Source organism: Balaenoptera physalus, assembly GCF_965194825.1.
Source record: "Balaenoptera physalus genome assembly, chromosome: 3".
NCBI classification, from domain to species: domain Eukaryota; kingdom Metazoa; phylum Chordata; class Mammalia; order Artiodactyla; family Balaenopteridae; genus Balaenoptera; species Balaenoptera physalus.
In genome coordinates, this window is record NC_138890.1 from 18,342,686 (window position 1) to 18,365,041 (window position 22,356).

At 43.4% G+C, this 22,356-nt stretch overlaps 1 long non-coding RNA gene across 1 annotated transcript; it reads right to left on the reverse strand.

Annotated features, from left to right (window-relative positions):
* Nucleotides 1–4,701: 4,701 nt before the first annotated feature.
* LOC309656768 lies at nt 4,702–21,984 on the reverse strand. Its single transcript, XR_014261503.1, has 2 exons — nt 18,139–21,984; nt 4,702–5,497 (listed from the first exon to the last, which is right to left on the reverse strand). It is a non-coding gene; the product is annotated as an uncharacterized lncRNA (long non-coding RNA).
* Nucleotides 21,985–22,356: the final 372 nt, after the last annotated feature.

Below are 22,356 nucleotides of genomic sequence, written 5' to 3' on the forward strand. Positions count from 1 at the left end.
ATAAATGTTCTGAACAGCTCAAAATAAATAAATAAAGCTAAAGTGAGCCCCCCCCCCAAAAAAAGTGTGAAGGTCTGGAACTAAGCTGCTGCCAAACTCCTGCCTGAGCCCCTGCAGGTGTTCCAAGGAGCTTTATCCCCACATAACTCAGTCTTGACCACAGCTCATGTGAGAGGGAACAAGGGGCTGTCCCAGCCCATGGTATTGGGGGTACCCTAGGTTACACTAACATGGCTCCCACACCAAGGAACAGAGTTTACTGTCCCCCTGCATGCTCAATGCCACATTTTTACTGGGATTATTGAGCCAGAGTGCAATACTTCAGTTAAGTTCTGATGCCAACCACCAAGAGCTAGCATCAGATTCCACAAGCCTTTCCTTACTTCAGACACAAGCTGGCTACAAATCTGGGGGTTCTCATGACCCCCTCAGTTTCAGTAATTTACTAGAATGACTCAGATCTCAGGAAAGCACTAGACTTATAGTTTTATTATAAAGGATACAAATCAGGATCAGCCAAATGAAGAGACACATAAAACAAGGTCTGGGAGAGGCTCAAATGCAGAGCTTCCATAGTCTTTCCCCTGGAATCAGGACACATTACCCTCCTGTCACATCAAGGTGTTCACCAACCAGGAAGTTCACCTGAACTTCAGCGTCCAGAGTTTTTACCGGGGTTTCATTACATAGGGATGGTTGACTGAATCATTGGCCATGTGATTAAACTCAGTCTCCAGCCCCTCTTCCATCCCCGGAGGTTGGGAGTTTGGGCTAATATCCCATGGCTCAAAGCCCCAATTCCATGGTCTTCCTGCCATGACCAGCCCATACTGAGTCATCTTTTTTTTTTTTACGTTTTTGTTTGTTTGTTTTTTATTTTGGCTGCATTGGGTCTTCGTTGCTGCACGCAGGCTTTCTCTAGTTGCGGCAAGCAGGGGCTACTCTTCATTGCAGTGCCCAGGCTTCTCATTGTGGTGGCTTCTCTTGTTGCAGAGCACAGGCTCTAGGTGCGCAGGCTTCAGTAGTTGCAGAGTGTGGGCTCAGTAGTTGCGGCACACGAGCTTAGTTGCTCCACGGCATGTGGGATCTTCCCGGACCAAGGCTCAAACCCATGTCCCCTGCATTGGCAGGCAGATTCTTAACCACTGTGCCACCAGGGAAGTCCCCTGAGTCATCTTATTAGCATAAACTCAGGTGTGGTTCAAGGGTCACCATTAATAACAAAGACTCTCCTGTCATTTGGAAAATTTCAAGAGTTTAGAAGCTTCATCCCAGAAACCCAAGACAAAAACCAGACAAATTCTTTATCATAGAACATAAGGGCTACCAGATAAGTGTGCCCAAGACAGTGAGAAGCTGAAACCTGTCTTCAGAGCAGTCAAGGGGACCAAGAAAGAAGGCCTGGGAAAGAGAGGATGGCAGACCAGAGAGCTGTGTCCATGAGAAGCTACAAGGGACTCATTCCTCTGGGCTCAGAAGAACAGGCAATTCCAGGCCCAGGAAACAGGCTGGTCACTAGGAGAAAATGTCCCTCCTACTTGAACCCCTCTGAGACAACAGTGGACTAGCATGTAAGCCAGTGGCTGCCATCTCTGGGCTCCCATGTGATGGGAGGCTAGAAAAGACCCTTCTTTAGGAAAGGAACCAGGTGACCTCTAAGGATCACTGAAACTCACAGGGGTCCCGCACAGTGCCCAGACCTCAATGCACACTCAGTAAATGTTTTGTTAGTCTGTGCTAACCTGCCCCTCCAGCTTTTGGAGTAATGGGGGAGGGTGGAGTAATGGGGGAGCCACTGTTGTATACAACAGGATGCAGCATCAAAATTGCATTATCTGCAAAAGCCCCTCTGAGCAGAGCTCACTGGCCATCTTTCCTCCTCACACCTCCTCTTGCCATGGTCTGGGTCTACTCTCTTCTTCTCCCACAGTATCAGCCTCTTATCCTCAAATTCCTGTACACAATCCCAAATGAGGCTCCAGGACAACCTCTACTCAACTATGAACTCACTAAGCTGAACCGTAAGCAAAACACCAAGGACCCTTGGTCTCTGCCCTCAGCAGCACAGAAAGGAAGATTTGACCCCTCCTCCTTCAACACACCTGGGTCTGTTCTTAGCAGGGCCCCCACTGCAAGGGTGGGCTAGGGTGAGGTGTTTCCTCCCACTTTAGCAGCCAGACCAGAGACAAATAACACCATCCTCCCAGGGGCTCTTCTGTCTGTCCTTCTGCTGCTCACCCGGCCTGGTTTCTTGGGTACTTGCTCTGGACTTGCTCGCCATGCACAAGCTGATTGGAATTCTGCTCCATGATGCCCCCTCTCTTGGTCCCCTGCCTGTCAAGTCCCCACCTGTGGTATCCTCAGAGTCTGCCCTTCTCTTCCTGTGTCTATGACTTTCACACTCTCCTTAGGTGCTCCTACCCAGTCCTATGGCTTCGCATCCTACCCAAATGCTAAAGACCTCTATTTTCTGCCCATGTCCCTCTCCCACCTGTAGATGGATATACAGGGACTTTTAACTGTGGTTTCCTCTGGGGAGAAGTTCCAGGAGTTTGGGATGGGAAGAACACCCTTTTTACTTTACTCATTCCCTACTACTTGAATATTTCACGGTTCTGTGGTTTGCCATCTATGAAGGTTAGTGTTATGTATCAACTTGGCTAAGCTGTAGTATCCAGTTATTCAACCCAACACTAATTGAGATATTGCTGTGAAAATATTTTGCAGATATGATTCACTTCTACAATCAAGTGACTTTAAGTAAAGGGGATTATCCTTGATAACCTGGATGGGCCTCATCCAATCGGATGGAAGTCTTTAGAGTAAAACTGAAGTTTCCCTGAGGAAGAAATTCTGCCTGTGGATGCAGTGGCAGCTCCTCCCTGATGGTTGCAGCCTGCCGTTCCTCACAGCCTGCCCTACAGATTTCAGACTTGCCTAGGCAGCTCTACATGTAAGCCTTGCAATAAATCGACCTCTCTCTCTCTCTCTCTTTAATATCTTGCTGATTCTGTTTCTCTGGCAGAACCCTGACTGGTACACTGTTTAATACCATTAATTAAACTCAAACTCATTATTCTCGCTCCCTCTGCCCCACCACTGCTCCCACCCAGGTGCCCTCCCACGGTCCTATCCTGATGGACTGCACGGCCTGCTTGGCAGCTCCCCAAGTCAGAAGCCCTGGGGTGTGACCTGACTCCTCCCTCCCGCCCCTCATATACCCAGTCAGCCGGGCAGAGGGAGGGGGTGAGGGAGCGTGGTTCTCTCGAATCTGTGCCCACACCTCCACCCCTACCCCAACCTCTTTTCCCTCTGGCTCTGGCAGTAGCCGTCTCACTGGGCTCCCTGCCCCCATGACAGCTTCACCCTCCCCATCCACCCACCAGCCACAGTGGCCTCTGAGAAACCCACTTTCCCTGTTTAAAGACACCTCCCTTGCACAGCATGGAGTCCACACCCCTAAGCCAGTGAGCTCTGCCCATCTCTCACCACACCTCCTACTTCAGCCGCTGCCCGCTTCAGTTCCGTGCCTGGAATGGGCCTCCCTCTCTCACCTCTGCACCTTTTCTTCAACTTTCCCGCCTCCCCAACTGCTCCACGGGTCTAAGCCCAAGTTGTCAGGCCTTGGGCTATCACCTGGCTGGTTGCTTACTTCCCTGAATCCCCAGCAAACTCAGCCCCTGGTGGCCAGGGCTTGGGTTGGCTTCACTCAGTTCCTACTTCAGAGCCAAGAACCACAGTAAGGGCTCAAAAAATGTCTACCTAAGGAGTCATCAAATGGACTAATTTACTCGCTCTTCCCTTCTCTCATTTTCCTTTTACTGGTCATGATACAGAACCAAAGAAATGTGTTTAATTAGTTTAGGGGGTTACCAAAGGGAATTTCATTGTCTCTGTTCATGACCTAACTGCAGATGATTTAGGATGAAGAATATTTTGTCCCTGAAGAAAACTAAATAAATTGCTTTGACTCATATATGGGCTTAAAATGAGTTTAATTTTTTGTTTCCCAGTGGCACTTGATACTAAAATATGTTCCACTCTGTTCAGTGATTCTTCAGTATGTCCAAGGAGAATATGTGGCTTCAGGGCCACTTCTTTAGGGTCTTAAGCAGTTGAGAAGAGCTTTGTTCTTTCTGCTCCATGTCCTGAAGGCCCCTGCTGTTTGTGCCACCATGACTGTTTTGGATGGAACCCACTCCATCTTCATTTCCCAAGCCAAAGTCTTGTCCCTTACCTCAAGCCTTTGTCTCCATCCCCATCATGGAATTCTTTTAAGCATTAACTCATCATATAAAGCCTGGTGCACCAGAACTTACCCCAAGGGCAGAGCCCTGAGCCTGGTGTCCTTGCTGGGCAGAGCCCACAGGGTCCCATGCCTGCAGAGCTGGCTGGTCCCAGACACCACAGGGCTGAAAACATAGCAACTGCAGCCTGCCGACGTGGAAACCAGAAGCACTTGCTGAAAAAGCGTTGGGGAACTGGGACCTGACTTTGACATCCTTCTCCATTTGAGATCCTTCATTTCCCTTGCATGACCCTGAGTTCCTAGTAATCCTGTGATAATGTGTCCTCACTGGAAAATTATGGACAATGATTGAACTGACATTTCTGTCAGCAAGTAACTGCAACACATACAATCTTCTGAAGTTAAAGTTTTTTTTTTTTGCCTTGCCTTGCCTTGCCTTGCCTTGCCTTGCCTTGCCTTGCCTTGCCTTGCCTTGCCTTGCCTTGCCTTGCCGCGGGGCCTGAGGGATCCCAGTTCCCTGACCAGAGATCTAACTCAGGCCCCCTGCAGTGGAAGCACGGGGTCCTAACCACTGGACCGCCAGGGAATTCCCTGAAGTTAATTAAATGAAGAGATCCTATGAAACAAAGATGGCCAGACTCTTAATTCTAACAGCCCACGTGCCAATGACATCTGTGAAGAGAATCCCGTGGCCCTTTGGGGGCGACCCTGTCTTTCCTGCCACCCTTTGCTGGAAGCTCAGCCCTCAGAATCGGCCTCACCTCCGAGTTCCAGCCTCCATTCAGAGAGACGTGCTATCTCCCGGTACTTTTCCACCCTCGCATTCTGAATTCCTGCCATTCAATCGCTTAAAGTCGCACTTTTTATAAGCTCAGAACTTTAAGGTTCTCTCACACAGAGACCAGACTTATAAAAGGAGTAACAAAAGAAATTCTAAAGCTCCAGGAACTAAGAGGAGCGAAGAGGGCGGCTACCAACAGCAAAGCAGGTGAGCCAGCTCCGAGCTGAACGAGCCAGCCACCTGGCCTGTCCCCGCGGGCCTCCGCAGCCCACTGCCATGGAAACCGCACACAGCATCGCGGCTTCTCGCACCCTCATGGAGCAGGCGACAGTGTTTGGCAAGGCCACTCGGTGGATAGAAAAGAGCTGAGCGAAACCTTGGGAAGCTGGCCTTCTTTTCTCCGGTCTGACACCCTCTCTTCTTATGTCTGGAACGAGGGATTGCCCCATCAGGAGAACCGCCTCTCCCTGGAGGATGGGAAATAATATCAAAAGAAGAGCGGATAAGAAATCCTGATTCAAAGGCACCAGCTGCTCTGTGAGCTTAAAGGGACTCAGTGTTTCGATTATTATGCATTGAATAACAATGATGAGGCCAACCCTTGAGGGGCCAAGTGGGAAAGTGGCCCCTTGCCCCTTCCAGTCAGAAAGCATAATAGAGAAATTACCCCTCCTGACTAATGAATTCTCCCCAAACCCCCTGCATGTGATGTAACAGACAACTGCTAAGTAGCAATATTACACATTTCTTACCACAGCAAGCCACAGCAGGTACATGTAAGAATTAAGAATTGCAGTCTTTAGTCTCTTCCCCCATCCTGAGGCCACTGGAATTAAAATCTGCCTTGACATGGCTCTAACCATCTCCTCCCTCTACTGTGAAACCTTCCATGACTGCCTGTTGCCTGCAGAAAAAATCCAAAGCTTTTGGTGTCTGGCAGCCCAGGTTCTCCACAATCTGTCCCTGAGCTTCCTTCTCACTACTCAGCAGCTTGAACATGGACCCCAGCCACCCTGAACTCCACATCATCCCTTAAATATTCTGAGTTCAACAATTCCTCATCTGGCGTACCACAAAGCAAATATAACACATTGTCTACTTATGAGCAGCTATAAGAAACTTGTACTAAAAGAAACCTGGACAATACTGGAGAACAAAGACAACACTGCGAAGAAAAGGGGAAAAGGTATTATTTGGTACTAGATGACAAGAAAGGATTAGAAATATTCTCACTCAGGAGAAAGAGGTGCTGTCAGACATTGCTGGGAGAGGGGAAGATGTAAAGGGACAGCTCTGAAGGGACAGCTGGCAAAACCTGCCGAAGTATAGACGCAAGTACATTTTAATGCGCCAATCCCACTTCCGGAAATCAATTCTGCAATTACCCCTGCACACATACAAATGACAGACACAAGATTATTCACTGGGGTGTTCACTGTAATTGCAAAAGACTGGAAACATCCCAAGTGGCCCTCCATAGGGGGCTGGTTAATGTACTATGATACATCCACCGAGGGGACTACTAAGAGCTGTGAAAGACAACAAGGGAGATCTCTGTGGACCGATATGAAAAGATCTGCAGGGTATTTTGGTAAGTATATTGCATGTCACCCTTGTTAGGAAGGGAAAATTAAAATAGGTTTCCATATATTATGCATAAGGAAATATTAGAAGTAGAAATAAGAATCTAATAAAAATGGTTAGCTAGAGGGAGTGGAAGATGAGGAAAGAGTGGTTGGGGATAACTTTTCATGTCATTTTGATTTTTGAACCCTGTAAGGTACCTCCCATTTGAAAATTAAACATTATTTTTAAAGGACTACACCTACACAAACAAAACATTTTTAAATTCAGGAACCACAAAAATGTGTCAAGTTGGGCTGCACTTGCTGACGATCCACGGAATCTACGCATTTTGCATTTTCTTCCCTTGAGGGAAAGCGTTTTGTCCTATTGATCTTTGTGTCTCTCGGTCCAAGCACATAGTAGGCATTCAACAAGTATTTATTGGTTAGATGGCAGTTGTTTTGTGGAAACGGACAGCCACAGATAAAATGCCAAATAAGGGCCATTCACATGATTAGGACTGTTCACTTTATTTAATGAGAATCTCCATAGTGATGAGAGACAAGTGAGAGAAATGGCTCTGTGGTTGCTAACAGCAGCAGCCTGAGGCCGGCAGGCCCTCTGAGGCAAAACCTGGACAGCATTCGAATGAGGGGCTAATCGCTGGCTAGAACTTATGCTTTGGGGGGATTTTATTGTAAAGTTTTATTCATTTTAACAGCAAATGCTGAAAATGTTTAAATATGTATTATCCCTTAAAATGTGTAGCTAAAATATAGGAGCATTGGTTTTCTTGCCATTTTTCCTTTGCTGATTAAAAAAAAAAAACAGGAAATGAAATCTGGTTTATATATAATTTGTCACACATGTAATATATCCAACTTTGTAAGCACTCCAAGTTTTCATTAACTCTGCTGAAATATATTTACATTAAGAAATCTCTCAGCCCTAGTGTCGTTAGTTTCAACCTTCCAAACTTAGTTGTTTTGCTAAAAATGCAGATCAGACCCAGATGGAGGACCAAGCACCCCCATTTGACCTCCTTCCTAATCAAAATCCCATAAATGACAGGAAAGACTTGTTTAATTAAAAGAAGCAAAAAAAAAGGGGGGGGAGGAAGAAAAGGAAAGGAAAAAGAAATACATAATGGTAACCAAGAATCTCCAAACATTTGAGAAAAATCAACACCATGATAAAAAGATATCAAATATAACATAGAAGAACTACAACCAGTCAATAGGGAAAGTAAAGACATTATAATAACTATAATTTCTATCTTCAGAGAGATAAGAGAGGATATTTTACCCATAAAAATTAATTGCAAATAGTAAAAACTGAAGATTAAGTTCAAAAATAGGGTGTTGGGACTTCCCTGGCGGTGAAGTGGTTAAGAATCCGCCTGCCGATCCTTTTTGACCCACTTCATAGAGAAATGGAAATAAAAACAAAAATACACAAATGGGACATAATGAAACTTAAAAGCTTTTGCACAGCAAAGGAAACCATAAACAAGACCAAAAGACAACCCACAGAATGGGAGAAAGTATTTGCAAGTGAAGCAACTGACAAAGGATTAATCTCCAAATTTTACAAGCAGCTCATGCAGTTCAATATCAAAAAAACAAACAACCCAATCCAAAAATGGGCAGAAGACTAAATAGACATTTCTCCAAAGAAGATATACAGATTGCCAACAAACACGTAAAAGGATGCTCAACGTCACTAATCATTAGAGAAATGCAAATCAAAACTACAATGAGGTATCACCTCACACCAGTCAGAAAGGCCCTCATCAAAAAATCTAGAAACAATAAATGCTGGAGAGGGTGTAGAGAAAAGGGAACCCTCTTGCACTGTTGGTGAGGAAGTAAATTGATACAGCCACTATGGAGAACAGTATGGAGGTTCCTTAGAAAACTAAAAATAGAACTACCATACGACCCAGCGATCCCACTACTGGGCATATACCTTGAGAAAATCATAATTCAAAAAGAGTCATGTACCACATTGTTCATTGCAGCTCTATTTACAATAGCCAGGACATGGAAGCAATCTAAGTGTCCATCAACAGATGAATGGATAAAGAAGATGTGGCACATATATACAATGGAATATTACTCAGTCATAAAAAGAAACGAAATTGAGTTATTTGTAGTGAGATGGATGGACCTAGAGTCTGTCATACAGAGTGAAGTCAGAAAGAGAAACATAAATACTGTATGCTAACACATATATATGGAATCTAAAAAAAAAAAAAAAAAAGATTCTGAGGAACCCAGGGGCAGGACAGGAATAAAGACGCAGACGTAGAGAATGGACTTGAGGACACAGGGAGGGGGAAGCGTAAGCTAGGACGAAGTGAGAGAGTGGCATGGACATATATACACTATCAAATGTAAAATCGATAGCTAGTGGGAAGCAGCCACATAGCACAGGGAGATCAGCTTGGTGCTTTGTGACCACCTAGAGGGGTGGGATAGGGAGGGTGGGAGAGAGACACAAGAGGGAGGAGATATGGGGATATATGTATATGTATGGCTGATTCACTTTGTTATAAAACAGAAACTAACACACCATTGTAGAGCAATTATACTCCAATAAAGATGTTAAAAAAAAAAAGAATCCACCTGCCAATGCAGGGGACATGGGTTTGAGCCCTGGTCCGGGAAGGTCCCACATGTCGCAGAGCAACTAAGCCCCGTGCGCCGCAACTACTGAGCCTGCACTCTAAAGCCCACAAGCCACAACTACTGAGCCTGCACTCTAAAGCCCTCATGCTACAACTACTGAAGCCTGCTTGCCTAGAGCCCATGCTCTGCAACAAGAGAAGCGACCACAATGAGAAACCCATGCACTGCAACGAAGAGTAGCCCCTGCTCTCCGCAACTAGAGAAAGCCCGCACACAGCAACGAAGACCCAATGCAGCCAAAAGTAAATAAATTAAATAAATAAATTTTGAAAAATAGGCAAACTGAATTATACCTTAAAAAAAAAAATAGGGTGTTACCAGAATACCACAGCTCAGAAGAAACTAGTGACATGAAGATCAAACAAAGGAATTCTCCTAAAGCTAAGTTTGAAGGATAAAAAAAAATAGAAAATATGAGTTAAAAGTCATGAGATATGAACAGTAGACCCAGAAATTCCAGTATGTGTGTAACAGGAGTACCAAAAGGAAAGAACAGGTAAAATGGAAGTGAAGAAATACTCAAAGAAATAATGGGATGATGGGTGACAATTCAACAGCTGAAGAAAGACATCCATCTTCAGACTAATAGGGTTCATTGAGTGCTAAGCAGAGTGAATGAAAAGTAAAATAGAATTCCAAAAATCTAGACATATTGTGGTAAAATTTTGGAACACCAAGGGTGGAAGGAAAATCCTACTAGCTTCCAAAGAGAGAAAATAGGTTATCCCAATAGAATGAAAATCTGCTTGACATCAGACATCTCCATTATCAACCCTGAATGCTAGAAGATGGTAGGGCAATTTCTCTAATAATCTGAAGGAAAAATCATTTTTAACCTAGAATCTAATACCCAGCCAAACTAGCATTCAAGTGGGGATGCTAAATAAAGACATCTTCAAGCATGTGTCAGTTCATACTATTTAAAGCTTGCCCCAAAGAATCAAAGAAAGTGGAAGATATAGAATCCAATAAATAGTGGAGGGGGAAGTAAAGTAAAAACTTAGAGTTGGTGCACTAGGTTTAACAAAAAGTTAAATTTCAATCTGGAATTAAAATCTCAAATGAGCTCACTGTGGTAGGGAACTGGTTGCAGGGTTAATGGGAGCAGGTAGGAGGGAAAGAAGTGAAATCATTCTCAAAGTTCATATGATACTGACCAACTGCAAGAACAAATCTTTTACAAAGCATCCAATTATAACTGCCATGCTCTGTAAAAACTCAATTTTTGATTTTCAATAAATTGTTCTGATTTACTAAATAATTGGACTAGTAAACCGGTTTGCTCTTTTAAGCTAATGAACATGTTTATAAATTTTGTCTTTGAACTCACTCAAGGCCAGAAGTAAGGTGGGGAGTACATCTAAGAATTCATTTAAATTATCACATATCCTTTTCAGTAAATCAGATCATGCTAGGTGGAGAGCTGCCTGGGATGGAAGAGAGATCATATATGATCAGGAACTGTATAGGAAAAGTTGTATCCTGACAGGTTCTCCTAAAGAGAGTGTTGAATTGCTGACATATGAAAAACTTCTAAAATAACTAATATATATTATATATATTACTAATATATCAACATATTAAGCGTAAAAGAAATCTATCCTTTATCCTTTTAAATCCAATAAAGAAGTTTCTTTTAACTTACAACAACAGGAAGCAGGGAGTGGTAAATTGAACTACTGGCCCCAGTTCTTCATCCTCCCTGCATCCACACCCTTGCCACAGTCTCCTTGTGAGTGAGATCCACTTTCCCACCACTTGACTTTGGGCTCAGCCAATGAGATATTAGCAGCTATGACACAAGCAAAAATTTCAAATGTGTTTGAGTGGTCAGGTGTGCCCTCTCTCAGGTGCCTGTGATGAGTATGTCCCTGTTAGTCCCAGGAGGAGGGTGAGAGTCCCAGGAAGAATGAAACGGAGCCACACAAGCCAATTTGCAAACTAATCAGTAGGAAATACTTATTACTGTATGTCATTGACATGTAGGGATGTTTTGTTAAGCAGCTTAACTGTGGCAATAGCTAACTGATACTGAACAGGTGTCAGGTGTCACTGCAGAAGATGTAGGGAGTAATTCCTGAGTCACTGCCTATTAACATGACTTCTCCCACTGTAGATAGAACATTCCACTATGGTAAAAAGTCAACACTTCTAGGAATGTTGTGGTGACAAAGACACTCTCATATGCTGCTGGTGGGAGGGTAAATGGGTTCCTTTTAGAGAGCAATTTGGGCATAGATATCAAGATTCTTAAAAATGCTCACATCTACTGACCCAGTAACACTTTTGAATATTGATCCTAAAGGAGTAATCTTAAATAAGGGGAAAAGCTTTGTGCACAAGGGTAATGTGGGTTATAACAGAAAGAATTTACTGCACATTACTCCACTAAGGTTTTCACATGCATTTTCTTATTCTATGCTCACAACATGCTCTCTGTAGAGGCTCAGAGAGATTGAGTCACTTTCCCTTCAAACCCAGACTGCTGTTTCCAGGGCCCATTGTTCTAACCTCCACGCATACTGCCTAAAACAACCAAAAGAAAGTATACTATTCACTCATATTCTGGATTATTATGCAACCATTTAAAAATGCACAATAATTTTGTTCTTTTTGATGCAATGGTAAATGGGATTGTTTCCTTAATTTCTCTTTCTGATAGTTCATTGTTAGTGTATAGAAACGCAACAAATTTCAGTATGTTAATTTTGTAACCTGCAACTTTACCAAATTTATTGATGAGCTCTAGTAGTTTTCTGGTGGCATCTTTAGGATTTTCTATGTACAGTATCATGTCATTCGCAAAGAGTGACAGTTTTGCTTCTTCCTTTCCCACTTAGATTCCTTTTATTTCTTTTTCTTCTCTGATTGCTGTGGCTAGGACTTCCAGAACTATGTTGAATAAAAGTGGTGAGAATAGGCATCATTGTCCTATTCCTGATCTTAGAGGAAATGCTTTCAGCTTTTCACCACTGAGTATGATGTTAGCTGTGGGTTTGTTATCTGTGGCCTTTATTATGTTGAGGTATGTTTCCTCTATGCTCACTTTCTGGAGAGTTTTTATCATAAATGGACTTTGAATTTTGTCAAAATCAAAAGCTTTTTCTGCATCTATTGTGATGATCATATGGTTTTTATTCTTCAATTTGTTAATGTGGTGTATCACATTAATTGATTTGTGGATATTAAAAATTCCTTGCATCCCTGGGAATACCTAAGAATAGACCTACCTAAGGAGGTAAAGGACCTGTACTCGGAAAAGTATAAGACACTGATGAAATAAATTGACACAAACAGATGGAAGGATAAACCATGTTCTTGGATTAGAAGAATTAATATTGTTAAAATGACCATACTACCCAAGGCAATCTACAGATTCAATGCAATTCCTATCAAAATACCAATGGCATTTTTCACAAAACTAGAACAAATAATTTTAAAATTTGTATGGAAGCACAAAAAACCCCAAATAGCCAAAACATCTTGAGAAAGAAGAACAGAGCTAGAGGAATCACACTCCCTGACTTCAGACTATACTACAACACCACAGTAAGCAAAACAGAATGGTACTGGCACAAAAACAGACCCATAGATCAATGGAACAGAATAGAGACCCCAGAAATAAATCCACGCACTTATGGTCAATTAATCTACAACAAAGAAGGCAAAAATATACAATGGAGAAAAGACAGTCTCTTCAATAAGTGGTGCTCGGGACTTCCCTGGTGGCGCAGTGGTTGAGAATCTGCCTGCTAATGCAGGGGACACGGGTTCGAGCCCTGGTCTGGGAGGATCCCACATGCCGCGGAGGAACTATGCCCGTGAGCCACAACTACTGAGCCTGCGCGTCTGGAGCCTGTGCTCCGCAACAAGAGAGGCCAGGATAGTGAGAGGCCCACGCACCGTGATGAAGAGTGACCCCCGCTTGCCACAACTAGAGAAAGCCCTCGCACAGAAATGAAGACCCAACACAGTCAAAAATTAATTAATTAATTAATTAATTTAAAAATAATAATAATAATAATTTTTTAAAAAAAGAATCTGCCTGCCAATGCAGGGGACACGGGTTCGAGCCCTGGTCCAGGAAGATCCCACATGCTGTGGAGCAACTAAGCCCGTGAGCCACAACTACTGAAGCCTGAGCACCTAGAGCCTGTGCTCCGCAACAAGAGAAGCCACCGCAATGAGAAGCCCACGCACCACAATGAAGAGTAGCCCCCGCTCGCCACAACTAGAAAAAGCCCACATGCAGCAACAAAGACCCAACACAGCCAAAAATAAATAAATAAATTTATCAAAAAAAAAAATAGGGACTTCCCTGGTGGCACAGTGGTTAACAATCCACCTGCCAATGCAGGGGACACAGGTTCGAGCCCTGGTCTGGGAAGATTCCACATGCTGCGGAGCAACTAAGCCTGTGTGCCACAACTACTGATCCTGCACTCTAGAGCCTGCGAGCCTCAACTACTGAGCCCACGTGCCACAACTACTGAAGCCCACATGCCTAGAGCCCCTGCTCCACAACAAGAGAAGCCACCACAATGAGAAGCCTGCACACTGCAAAGAAGAGTAGCCCCTGCTCACCACAACTAGAGAAAGCCTGCGCTCAGCAACAAAGACCCAACGCAGACAAAAAAAAATAAAATATAAAATAAATAAATAAATCTTAAAAAAAAGATAAGTGGTGCTGGAAAAACTGGACAGCCACATGTAAAAGAATAAAATTAGAACATTCTCTAATACCATATAAAAAATGAACTCACAATGGATTAAAGACCTAAATATAAGGCCAAATACTATAATACTCCTAGAAGAAAACATAGGCAGAACACTTTTTGACATAAATTGTAGGAATATTTTTTGGATCTGTCTCCTAAAGCAAAGGAAATAAAAGCAAAAATAAACAAATGGGACCTAATTAAACTTAAAAGCTTTTGCACAGCAAAGGAAACCACCAACAAAATGAAAAGATAACCTAATGAATGGGAGAAAATATTTGCAAATGATATGACCTATAAGGGGTTAATAGCCAACATATTAACCCCTAATACAACAGCTCATAAAACTCAACATCAAAAAAAAAAACTGATTTTAAAATGGACTGAAGAACTGAATAGACATTTTTCCAAAGAGGAAATGCAGATAGCCAACAGGCACATGAAAAGATCCTCAACATCGCTAATCATCAGGGAAATGTAAATCAAAACCACAATGATATATCACCTCACACCTGTCAGAATGGCTATCATCAAAAAGACCAAAGATAACAAATATCGACGAGGATGTGGAGAAAAGGGAACCCTTGTACACTGTTGGTGGGAGTGTAAAGTGGTGCAGCCACTGTGAAAAACAGTATGAAGGTTTCTCAAGAAACTAAAAATAGAAATACCATATGACCCAACAATTCTACTCCTGGGTATATATATGAAAAAAAACACTAATTCAAAAAGATACATGCACCACAATGTTCATAGCAGCATTATTTACAATTGCAAAGATATGGAAGCAACCTAAGTGTCCATCAACAGATGAATGGATCAAGAAGATGTGGCGTATATATACAATGGAATACTACTCAGCTGTTAAAAAGGAATGAAATATTACCATTTGCAGCAAAATGGATGGACTTGGACGTTCTTATGCTAGGTGAAATAAGTCAGACAGAGAAAGACAAATACTGTATGATATCACTTATATGTGGAATCTAAAAAATACAATAAACTAGTGAATATAACAAAAAAGAAGTAGACTCACAAATATAGAGAACAAACTAGTGGTTACCATTGGGAAGAGGGAAGGGGGGAGGAGCATTACAGGGGATTAAGAGGTACAAACTGTTCTAAAAAGTACACAATCATTTTTTAAATACTTTGAAAATACATTATGATATAAGGCAGTATATTATAGAAAAAATATAGAAAGCAAATTAACTGCCTGAAATCCTTCTTAGAATAAGGCAGAGTTTAAATACACTAATAAGTAAAATATATATATATATAAAATTGAACATATGTGCAAATTAAAACTATAGTATATTACTACACACACACTAAGATGTTCACATTAAAAAGATGTATAGGGGCTTCCCTGGTGGCGCAGTGGTTGAGAATCTGCCTGTCAATGAAGGGGACGTGGGTTCGAGCCCTGGTCTGGGAAGATCCCACATGCCGCGGAGCAACTCGGCCCGTGAGCCACAATTACTGAGCCTGCGCGTCTGGAGCCTGTGCTCCGCAACGAGAGGCCGTGATAGTGAGAGCCCCGCGCACCGCGATGAAGAGTGGCCCCGCTTGCCACAACTAGAGAAACCCTCGCACAGAAACTAAGACCCAACACAGCCATACATACATACATACATACATACATAACAGAATGTAAGCAGACAAGAATCTCATTAAAAATATTTTTTTAAAAAGATGTATAAATTGATACAAGTATTGTGGAAAAGTTTGACAGCTTCTTATACTGTTAAACATTCTCTTACCTTATGACCCAGCAATTCCACCCCTAGGTATTGACCCAAGAGAAATGAAAACATGTGTCCACACAAATCCTGTACAAGAATGTTGATTGCAACTTTATTCATAATAGAAAAAATTGAAAACAACTCAAATGCTCCTCAACAAGCAAATGGATAAACGAATTGTGGTATATTCATACGATGGAACACTACTTGACAGTTTTAAAAAGGAATGGTTTACTGATACAAGCAAAAACAAGGAAGAACCTAAAAAAAACAGTGTTTTGAGCTAAAGGAGTCAGATCCAAAAGAGTACATACTTTATGATACATTAATATGAAGTTCAAACCAGAAAAAAAAAACTAATCTTTTGGAATAGAAATCAGAATAGTGGTTGCTTGGGGAGCAGGATGGGGGCAGGGGGGAGATGGATACACTGGAAAGGGGCTGATGGAAATTTTTCTAGAGTGATGACAATGTTCTGTATCTTGATTGGGGAGTTGGCTACACAGATATATAAATATTTGTCAAAAATCATCTATACACTTAAGATCTGTGCATTTGACTGAACTATACCTCAATTTTAAAATGTATATGTGTGGAGTTGGATATGGTATCCGGCTGAAGCTGAGGGACAGACAGGCCCATCTGTGGAGCTGGACAGCCCCCAACACACAGCGGGCTCTCAGCAGACAAAGCTCGGTGCTCTCGTGAAGAGTCTGGAACACTTTTCGTGGGGTTCAGGGTCTGGGCCCATCTCTAGATTTTTCTGAGGGCCCAGACGAATCATAGGAAAGAACTTCAACTGGGCTCACAATCACATTGAAACATGTCTGCTGCATGGGAGGGAAGGAGGCTGAAGAAGGCAGGTGAGCAGAGGGAACAACAGGGCATGTGCTGGCGAGCAGAGTATCAATAGCAGGAGGTTGGCCCTGAATCCTCCTGGGCAGCCCTGCCTGGAGTCCCATGGGCCCTGGGGAGGCAGGGTGGAGTCCCCCTTCACTGGCTGCTCTGTTCAAGGAACCTCCTTCCCACCTTGGCTCGCCAAGAGTCTTATGTAACTCTGCAGTTCCAGCAATCTATACCTTCTGAGAGGTGAACGTGGGCCAGGCAGGCTTTTCTCAGCTCTGTCATAGAAGAGAGATGTATGGGAAGGTCCTGGGAGCTGGCCCTGCCACAGGTGCTAAAGAAGTGGACACCATGGGGCCCACACAGAGCCTGAAAATAGCATCAGTGGAGCAGCAGGTCATGGCAGGGGCCCCGACCCGGGAGGGCAGAGTGAGCAGAGGTCAGAGGAGCAGGAACAGGGCACCACAAGGCCATGGCCCCCTCACAGGATGGCAGACACCCTCCACACCCCACAGAGGCCAAGAAGAACAAAGTCAGGGGGCCTGAGGGCTGCTGCCTGCAGGTAAAAACACCTGGGGACACGCCTTAGCCAGAACGCGCAGGTGACAACCTAGAGGCAACTAGGGTTATTCAAGTAAGACCCATTGAAGGCCATTAAAATACTGAGGGGCATGGCCCGCCTAGGATCCTGGGCTGCAGCTTGAGCAGGTGAAGGCTCCGAGCTGCCACATGCACATGTCAACATCAACAAGACGGGACTTGGCTGATGCAACCTGCGACTCTGAGCTTATATCCAGAACACCTCAGCTGTGCAGAAATATGTGCAGAAACACTGGGTCAAAACATGGCAAAACATCAATAGCAATTGTCTCTCGTCTCTTGGCCATACCCTGGAACCAGTCCACCCCTGTGTGTCTTCCCATGAACAGGAGACCTTCCCAAGTGGCCTCCAAATGGGTAGGCAAGTCACAGCCATCATAGCAAATAACTCATATTAGTTTTGCATACGATCTTAATTTGTATATTTTTGTGATTTATTTTGGCATTGTTATGAGTTTGATTCTCAGGGAGTTTTGTTGTTACAACCCTTGTGTCTTTTGTCACAAAACAATGATAATATTTGCTAGACAATATATGGAATTTATTTTTGATTGGTAATAATGAAATATGTATTTTTTAAAAGTGATTTTCCCTTTCTCTGTAATGTGTTGGTACTTTATAAATTTATAATAAAAGAAAAAACTTGAAATGTATCTATGGACATGTGATTACATATAGAACAGTGACTGTCAAATGTTTTTGCCTCAGGATACATTTATACTCTTAAAAAAATATATTGCAGACCCCCTAAATAACTTTTGTTTATGTGAGTTATATCTATCAATTTTAACTGTATTAGTAAAACTGAGGAGATTTTGAAATATTTATTTATTTATTTTAAAATATCAATAATAAACCCGGTACATGTAAATAACACTTTTATGAAAAATAACTATGTCTTCTAAAAATGTAGTGAGAAGGGTGGCATTGTTTTACATTTACAAACCTCTTTAATGTCTGGCTTAGTAGAAGACAGCTGGATTCTCAGATCTGCCTCAGCCTTCAATCTGTTGCAATGTCACACAACATGGAGTCTCTGGAAAATTCCACTGTATACTCCTGGGAGAAACAGTGAAAAAAGGCAAATGGCATCTTAGTGTTATTAGGAAAATAGTTTTGGCCACATTTGAGAACTAATAGAGAGTATAATCACAACTATATAAAAACAGACAAGTAAAAATGCCTGATTAAAAGTGTCATGATGCCACTTGGTGGTATCTCTAATTATTGCAATTCCTGGTTACCACACTTGTGTGTATGCTTGGAGTGTATGGAGTGTATGTACGTGTGTGTGGTGGAGTATGTGCGTGTGTGTGTTCACATAGGTCGTATGTGTGATGTGTATTGTGTGTGCATGTGATACAAGTGTGTGGGTGGGTGGTATGTGACATATGTGAGGTTGTGGCATGTGTGCATGTGTTGCATGTGTGTGGTGTGTGTGCATGTATTGTATATCTAGGTGTCTGTGTGTGCATGCATGTATGTGGTGTCTGTGTATGCACATGCACCATGTCTATAGTCTGCATGTCTGTGGTATGTGTGCCTGCAGCGTGTACTGCTGGGGTGCACGTGTGGTGTGTATGTGGTGTGCGTGCATGTGGTGTGTGTGTTGTGTGTGTACATGGGAGAACAGAATTACTCTTTCACTGTCTTCTGCATGTGTGCCTGGTCCTATGCTAGTTGCTCTACTGTTTAAAAAACTCCTATTAAATTGCCTAGCACAGCTCCAGGTAGGTGGGTATAAGCCATCAAGAGACATTCATTGCTGTCCACCAGCTTCGTGAATCAGGCATTATCTCCATTGACAAGGAAGCCTTTTGGAGATAAAGTACTTGCTCAAGGTTCCACACCTAGTGAGTGGTGAGCCCAGGATTCAGACCTAGGTCTTCTGATCAACTAGGAATTTAATCATCTGTACTAATGATTACCTCTAAGTTATAAAAATCATCTACATGGTATGATCCAAAATGTGCTAAAAGGCAAACAAATTTCTGAATGAAAATAGTATGACAGGGGCTTCCCTGGTGGCGCAGTGGTTAAGAATCTGCCTACCAATGCAGGGGACACGGGTTTGAGCCTTGGTCCAGGAAGATCCCACATGCCGCGGAACAACTAAGCCCGTGCGCCACAACTACTGAGCCTGTGCTCCAGAGCCCGTGAGCCACAACTACTGAGCCCGTGTGCCACAACTACTGAAGCCCACATGCCTAGAGCCCGTGCTCCACAACAAGAGAAGCCATCGCAATGGGAAGCCCACGCACCACAACGAAGAGTGGCCCCCGCTCACCGCAACTAGAGAAAGCCTGTGCACAGCAACAAAAGACCCAACGCAGCCAAAATAAATAAATAAATAAATAATAAAATAAATAAATTTATTTTTAAAAAAATAGTATGACAGCATCACCTGGGCATTTTCTCTGCTCCATTACCCTTTCCACTGATGTATGGGCACATATCTAGGCTCTGTGCATAAATGAAAAGACATTAACTAGCACCTACTGGGCACCAATTGTATGCACGATATTTTCACATTCAAGTATAAATATAACAAGTACAAATTCTCAAAGTTACATGTTCAAAACCTAACGCTCTATTTTTCATAATGCAATCTGAATTTCTGATTCCAGTTTCTGTACATCTCATCTAGTCCCCTGAAGGAAAACTCAGTCCCATCTAAGGTTACTCAGACATTTCAGGCAGATTCATCCCACCCTGTCCCCCTTTCCTCAGGTGGAGCCCCGGCTGCAAGGAGATGGATGCCTGGTCCCAGCTCCACCAGCATCCTCCAAGGCAGCACAAGATGGACTGGTATCTGTGCCCACTGCATCCACTGAAGCTCACCCCCAGCCATGGCCACCTGCTGGGGAAGCACTCTTCGTGTTTTGTCACCACTGAGAACGTCCCTGAGGTTCTCTCTCAAGAGACCCAGGCTGTTCAGCTGCTCTCCCTGTCCCCAGCCCTTGGGGTGCTGGAGTGCTGGGACCCTGCAGCCAGCAGGCTTTCCAGGCTCATGGCACTTCTTGCACACACTCACAGCCCACACACAGTCCCGCCAGGCTCCCAGCCAGTGGACTTATCTCTCAGCTCCTACATCAGCCTGCAATCTTCCCCACTCAGTTCTTCACACAGAAAAATGTTTAGACAAGAGTCCTTCAGGATTAGCCTAAGCAAATCAAAAAAAAAAAAACAACTTGATTTTCAAATTAGTCTTTCCTCGGTTGTAAGTTCTTTTTTTTTTTTTTAATTTATTTTATCTATTTATTTTGGCTGCGTTGGGTCTTCATTGCTGCGTGCGGGCTTTCTCTAGTTGCGGCGAGTGGGGGCTACTCTTCGTTGCGGTGCGGGGGCTTCTCATTGCGGTGGCTTCTCTTGTTGTGGAGCATGGGCTCTAGGTGCCTGGGCTTCAGTAGTTGTGGCACGTGGCTCAGTAGTTGTGGCGCATGGGCTTAGTTGCTCTGAGGCATGTGGGATCTTTCCGGACCAGGGCTCGAACCCATGTCCCCTGCATTGGCAGGTGGATTCTTAACCACTGCGCCACCAGGGAAGCCCGTAAGTTCTTTAAATCCATTTTGAAACTCAGCTGACTTTGTGTTATATCTGGGTCTGAGACCTCAGTGTCCTACCTTTGTTGGGCCAGGAAGAGGCCTGAGAAAGCCCTCAAGGATCACAGTGAGAACAGTGAGGTAAGAACAGTAATTAACATGCACAGGGCTGGCTGGGTGCCAACTCAACCCAAAACATACACATGGAGAAGTGGAGAAATGGGGAGCCAGACCTTTGTTGGCCAGCTCACTCACCATTCTCTTGTCCCCACACCCCTAAGAGAAGGAAGGACTTGCTTCCATGCCTCATGCCAGCTCCCCAGTGCAGCTGTCCAAGAGCCCCCGATCCTCACTAGTGCAGGTCTGGAGGGGCCCACATTCCTCACATGAGTAGGAGAGTAAAGGCCACAGGGATATAAGCAGCAGTTCTCAACAGAATCCCTGGGGAGCTAGTAAATATGCACATTCCTGGGCCCTGCCCCCAGAGATTTGATTCAGGGGGTCTCCAGCAGAGCCTGAGCATCCGCATTCCCAACAAGCTCCCAAGTGATGCTAATGTCCCGGTCCAGGACCACAGCGAGAGCACTGATACAAAGGACCCAGTGGCTTGAGGGAAGGGGACAGAGGCCCATCATCAGAGCAGGTGGCTCCAGGAGAGGCAGACTTCAGAGAGGAAACAAAAATAGCTTTGAGAGAAACACGAGAAATACTGTAATGAGAACCCTTAAGAAGATAGTTATGTCTACATAGGTAGATAGAGATAGAGACAGAAATTAGATATAGATTTGGAATAGATATATTCCAAAATCTTTGTTTTTTCTTATTGTTTCTTTGTGATATCTTCTTGACTCTCCTTAAGAGTTCTCATTACAATTATTTTTTAGATTTTTATTACAATTTTAACTTTATTTATACATTTTTATATATTTGTATACTTTATATTTTATTTTATTTTATTTATTTTTATTTTTGGCTGCGTTGGGTCTTCGTTTATGTGCGAGGGCTTTCTCTAGCTGCGGCAAGCAGGGGCCACTCTTCATCATGGCGCGCGGGCCTCTCACTATCGCGGCCTCTCTTGTTGCGGAGCACAGGCTCCAGATGCGCAGGCTCAGTAGTTGTGGCTCACGGGCCTAGTTGCTCCGCAGCATGTGGGATCTTCCCAGACCAGGGCTTGAACCCATGTCCCCTGCATTGGCAGGCAGATTCTCAACCACTGCGCCACCAGGGAAGCCCTATATTTTATTTTTAATACAGTTTTTATTCTATATACATTCTATATTCTATATAGAATTCTATATTCTATATACATTCTATATACATACATACATAACATATATACATACATTCAAATTATAAAATTCAGTAGAGGTAATGTAAAATAAAATGGATGCGGCTGGCAACATAATTCATGATCCAAAGGTCAAAAAGAAGAGCTAACATTATCATGATTATCACTCCCTTGCATACACCCCAAACTCCTGCCCCTCCTCACTTCCTTGAACTCTCTTGATGAAACCTTAACCATGTTAAATCCAACTCTCCAGCAGAAGATGGCTGGGAAAATCACAAGCCACATGGACCTGACGGGCTTCACTCCAATTCCAGACCGTGAACCTCAAGAG